Here is a 6,000-nt window from a genome sequence, read left to right as displayed (position 1 = left end):
AAAACTTGGCAAATTTGGGAAGCTGTTACATGCAGAGCTGATCCTAATCATTCTTCCGCAGGATGGGAGATCCCTTCCTGCTGCAAATTCCATGCTTCCTTTTCCAGGATGGCTGATTTCAGCTGATAGCACCTAATTTTCCTTTAATAATGCACAGAACGTACATAGAATCCTGTGGAACCATTGGCCGTATGAAGAGCCCTCCCCATGTCACCCATCCTGTGCGTAGTTCCTTTGTATATTCCAGCACGTGGTCAATCTTTCATCAGTAAGTCAGTGGGTTACTATCAGGAATAGTAGACTGCTACATTGTTGAACTGGGTTCAACGTAAGGCTTTTAGGACAAGAAAATAAGGTATGTTCATTTTCTGTAACATATACCTGAAACAAATCATGTTTTTTTAAGATCAAACTTGGCACATATATATAAATATATATATAAAAAGACAAAATCAAAAATAAAGTGAAGTAAGGAAACATAATGATGTTGTGATGTGTGCAATGATGTAACCAAACTGGAAAAGAATATTGTTTTGGAGAAAGTATTAGCAGCTGCATCTCTGGATAAAAATTATCTTTTATTATTTTAACAGAATCTAAATTTTAAAAGTTTAAAATAGACTAGAAATGATTTCAAACCACTTGTTCTGGGGAAGTTGAGCTATATATCCAGTGTTTATCAAAAAGCATTGTGAGTTAGGTGTTGTAATGTGACTCTGTGTTTATGATCCCCAACATTGGCTGTGTTTTTTAAAGTGTACCGTTCAACGTATTGCTGTACGACAGATTTTAGTCAAACTAAAATAACTAGCAGAATATCCAGTGGGATAATCTGATTGTTTTCAAAGTAGTCCCTATAATTATTTTGGACCCATTGTAAATCGTGCAGGATATTTGCTGTCTCGTAGGATCTGATAAAATCTTAAAGAAAACAACAGTAGGTAAGATTTCTTGGAAAAGATTTCACTCTCTTTTTCTTTGGTGCTTTCTCAACATTATTCTGCTTTTCACTAAAATGCTCATATGCCATAAGCAGGTTCCATTATTCAATCTAAAAATACATTGCACTTCAAAAATAAAATGACAGGGAGAAAGAAAACGTTATCTGGGATGACCATATTTTTCCTATGCCCCATTTGTATAGTTTCTCACAAGGGTTGTACTTGGTTTAGGTCAGGTGAGCTGAGGTGAATGCAGTCCCTCAGGATTCCTGAAAGGAAAAACTTTGCAGGGTTACGGGGAAAAGGCGGGGGAGTGGGACTAGCTGGATTGCTCTTGCTTAGAGCCAGCGCGGACTCAATGGGCTGAATGGCCTCCTTCCATGCTGTAACCTTTCTATGATTCTATGATTCATTTTGGGGCCTAACTCTGACCCAGCAGAGTGTGCTCCAGGAGATATTAAATTAACTACTTGCAGCATGCTGTGACATATTTGGTTAAAACCAGTAGAAGATTTGCAGGGTGGTTATTTATGAAAGCTCCGATTCACAACCTGAAGCTGCACCAGAGTCAGAGGTGGGAGATTTTGCTTCAGAGGTGTGATTGTAAAGAAACCCATGCTATTTATACCAGGTGATGTGAGGTTTACCGGCTGTAGATTCACAAATGGCCTTTGCATCCTTCTTCCTCTGTGGCAAAACTGAGCTGCCGGAGTTGCTTTAGGTACTTTTTCATTATTATCAGGCAGCAATGTATTCACTCAATATTAGAAATAAAAGAGTTAAATCTTTTGTTTATCTTGTAGTTTCTGAAGATACTTGAGCACTGCTTTCTGTCATTAATCATCTGAGAGACATACAATATGTGCAAGGTGGACCTGCTGAGCAAACACTGGTAGAATTTTCTAATTTACCATATCCTGGTGGGATGGTAATTTCTCTCCTGAAATTGAGGCCATCAGCCTGGCTGATGGACAGTCCTGCTGTGCGTGACTAACAGGTGCAGGCTCAGATAGATTTCAGTGGAGATGTTTAAGTTATCATTACACAGAGTTCTCTCATTGTAATGAATCGTGCAGATTTCTCATTTTGAATAAGTGCATTATGCACTGTGAAAAATGAAATGGGAATAGCTGGCTTACAATGCAACAGTGACAAGTAGGAAAAATCATTAAAGAGGAATGTCAGTGTGCTCTCGAGTTGAGCGCTGAGTTAAAATAAAATGGCTGCTAAGATAGTAAATGATTGCTGTTTCTTCGATCAAATACCTTTGAATGAGGAAGTCATTCGAGGGATCCGTTGGCAGGTGAGAAGACTACATCTCAAAAAGAAAGTGACTGTTAACCGTTTTGCTCATCAAGACTCAGGAGAAATATTCCAACCCTGGAGTTGATATATAGAAGAGCCACAAGGCTGACTTCTGGTGTCGGAGCTTTGAAGTATGAGGAAAGACTGGAGAAATTTAGGCTCTTCAGTCTTGTGAAGAGGTGACTGATAGGGGAGATTATAAAGCTATACAATATATTAAATGGTATAGAAAAAGTAAATCCAGAACACTAATTTGTGGTTGTTATGAAAGTAAAATAAGGGACACAGGTTCAAACTGATGAAAATTTAGGACCAATGTCAGTAAATTTGTCTTCACACATAGAGTGATTAACACTTAGGATGGACTTCTGGCTAGGATAGTGGAAAAAAACCTTTATGTTATTTAAGAGACAGTTGGATGGTTGATGGGGGTGACTACATTTTTCTAGAGAGACTAGCTAAGACAATTTGAATGGATTTCCTCGTCTATTTATCTTGTGAACATTTATTAATCTGTTCTGTTTAGTACGTTTAGTACTTTCACTACAGTAACAGTCTTTCCTGAAAGTGAAGTCATAAGGTTTGAGACAAGAACAGAACAATTTGCTTTATACTTGCAGAATATATTATTTTATTGATTAATTAGCACTATTTGGATTATTCCTCCACTGAATTTGATATAAATACTATAATTTCAAAATTCTGAAGACCATGACCTAAAAAAAGTTCATTCCGTTAAAACACTCTCTTACCCATCCATTGGAATATGTTCGAACATTTTTGCTAACACTTAGGCAGCAAATAATTTGTTGGTTGTCGACACAGCCAACAATATTTATGGTTTTTTTTTGCTGAGTGGTTTCACTGGGGAAACTACTGTTTGTAAACAGAAAGCACAGAGTTGAGCCTTGATAATTTTTTTACTGCACCACTTGGTTTCAGTTACACACCTTTTTGATTATTAATGCAAGTGGCTGACAGGACTTTGCCTTCAAGCCAACGCATTCAACCGGACGATCTCCTCCAGCAATGAGCTGTCTTTTTGCGAATTCTGAAAAAGTTTGCGAAACGTGCTTCCTTTGTGAGGAAATTTCACTTTCAAGACCCATTTATCTTGAAAGCGACAAAAAAAATCTATCGAAATGTTGTGTTACGGAGAGCTTCGACCATCTGTGCAGTGAAGTGTCCTGGAACCCAATTACCTGTGGTGGGAAAAGCAGTCCAGAATTTGCACACCAACTTTAGCTTCAAATTCTCTTCAGGACTCTGTAACTAAATAAACCCCAGACCAATCAGCACCATTAAAAATGTTTTACTTTGGGCTGTGAGGGGAGGGAAGAATTTTTTTTTAATTTCCTGAAAGTGCTACGTACTAATGCCAGCGACAGGGTCCACAAAACCTGCAGAAGCATGCCAAATAAAATAGTGTTGATCGGAAAAAGGGCAGGTAAACACACTGGATGAAGATTTCCTCAGTGCATTCTGTGTAATGAAATTGTAAAGCTCTTTATAAAAGACCGGGTTTACAATTTTGTTAGATACAGGACACAAAGGAAACATTTCCCCCAATATGTTTGTTTGGGGGGAAGTAGTTTGAAAAAAATCAGTTTAATATAATCTCCACCCACCCCCCCCCCACCCCAAAATCTTCTCCCCTCCTCTCCTGAAAGTACTGCTATGCTGGAGTTCAAATCCTAAGAAGCCAACAAAACTCAGATATCCCACTCAAGTGCAATTCTCCCAGTGTAAGTCTAGGGAGCGAGCGCATTGGCCGGTTGTTCAACACATGGGGGCCAATTTTCGGATGGCCAAGCGGGTGTGTTGGGGGTGGGGGGCTCCGAAAATGGCGGAATCCCGGAGCGGGTTCGGAGCCTGGCTCCAACCCGCTCACTTCCGGGTTCCCCAGTGATGCGTTCGGGCGCGCGCACAGCTCCCGCATGCGGGACTCCCACTGGCAATTAAAGTCGGCGGGATGATAATTTAGATCGTTATTTAGCTAGTTGAGGTACTTGACAGACCTCATTGACAGGAGATTTTGGCAGGGGTGCAATTTTGAAGGATCCTCAGCGTGTTTCCCGTGCTGTGGGAAACACTCCCTGTTGGAGCAGACGTGTTTCAGCCAGCAGCCAGTGGGAGATGCAAAGGATTATTTGACAGTCAGGGGGAAAACCTCATTTATTGCAGCAGGGCACTCCGTCACTTCAGACAAAGATTTGGCTGCAACACCTTTGTCTTTCCACTCAAAATTATTAATTTATACCCTAAGCTCTGCTGTGCAAACACATTTACCTACTTTGCGGACCCCCTCAAACTCACACCATCAGGATGGGGTGAGGGCCATAGCTGCATTCATCACTTCATCCGAGGACAAGCAACATCACCGGCCTTGCCAGGCACGCCGTCCACCTCCGCTACGTGGAGCTCCACAACACAGTGCTGTGCCACAGGCACCTGCACAAAATAGTCGTGCAACTACACATACACCCACTGTAGGGTGACCCAATGGGTGGTATCAAGTGTGGGTGCTCATGGTGAATCTCATGAAAGGGACTTATTACACAAGCCAGTCAAGAATGGCCAATACTTGGCAGTAGTGGTGACAATAATAATATTTAATGTGCCATTAACAAAAATCAAATATAAATAAAAAACATGACAAACCGCCAAACACCCTTCTACATCCCCTTTGTGCTCACAAAACCTTTGACTTACGCTTCCGACTACTCCTACGTGGTGCTTCCCCTATGGCTGCAGCAGAGGTAGTAGCAGGTTGCTCTTGGTCATGCCCTGACCGATTAGATGCTTTGGGCGGATGCCCTCTGGGTTTCAGTGCCCGTGAGGGCCCCTCCAAAGACTGCTCCACCTGCACCTGCGCAGGGGCAGACTCGACCACCTGGAGAGGAGACAGCATTGCGGGTACTGGTTGAGAGGGGGGCAATGGGTGAGACGTGGGAACGCTTTGAGTGGTGTCCCCACTTCCATGTCCCCTTTCACCATCATCCCTTTCCTGTGCCAAGCCCACATCACTCCTACCACCCTGCTGGATAACAGTTTGGAGGACATGTGTGAAGCCTTGTAAGGCCAGTGCTAGTGTATCTGCCTGCCTGTTTAAGGCGGCAGAATGTTGCTCAATCTGAGTCCAAAGGGCCGTTGTCAGGGCCTCAATGGACTCATTGGTGAGCCGTGCTTGAAGCTCGATGGAGGCTAGCAGATACCGCAATTACCCACGACACTATCACTGGGTGGGTTACCCACACGTCCAGTCGCCCCCGCCCCCCGCTGCCATCCTTTCTCCCTGGTAATATCGGGGCCATGGAGAGCAACTCATTGAAGTCCAATGTTGTCCATATTCAACATTCAACCACATATGTGTGCACGTGTGCAAACACACACGGATAATTTTAATCTAATCCGCCCAGCGGGAAGTTAACGGGATCCGATCAGCTGATTGTTTTAACTCCCGCCTGATTTTACTTTCCATTGACCTCAGTGGAAAGTAAATGGGACAGGGTGTAAAACGGGCAGCTGGTCCAATCCTGTTAGTTTCCTGTTAGACGGGTTAGATTAAAATGACTCCCAAACACTTTCCAGCAGGTGTGAATGGATAGGAATCAGACTCCTCCCGAAATGGATATGTGTGGACATGGGTGAGGATGGAAAATGTTCAGATGTGATGCCTCTTTCACTTTTAGCTTAAATAACCTACTGAGATTGATTGCTAAGGGTTCACACATGAAAAATAGGTAGTAGCATG

The 6,000-nt window shown here is 42.5% G+C and overlaps 1 protein-coding gene across 1 annotated transcript in view; it reads left to right on the top strand.

The window, feature by feature from the left end:
* Positions 1-277: 277 nt before the first annotated feature.
* Positions 278-6,000, top strand: part of sema6a (sema domain, transmembrane domain (TM), and cytoplasmic domain, (semaphorin) 6A) — a 152,680-nt gene continuing 146,957 nt past the window's right edge. The window contains exon 1 of the mRNA XM_067982996.1: positions 278-355. The gene's annotated coding sequence lies outside the window, so the exon portion shown is untranslated. The remainder of the gene's footprint in view (positions 356-6,000) is intronic.

The sequence above is a fragment of the Heptranchias perlo genome, chromosome 4, assembly GCF_035084215.1.
Source record: "Heptranchias perlo isolate sHepPer1 chromosome 4, sHepPer1.hap1, whole genome shotgun sequence".
Classification (NCBI taxonomy): Eukaryota; Metazoa; Chordata; class Chondrichthyes; order Hexanchiformes; family Hexanchidae; genus Heptranchias; species Heptranchias perlo.
Note: the sequence above shows the minus strand (reverse complement) of the source record. Positions and strands in the feature narration are given on the sequence as shown.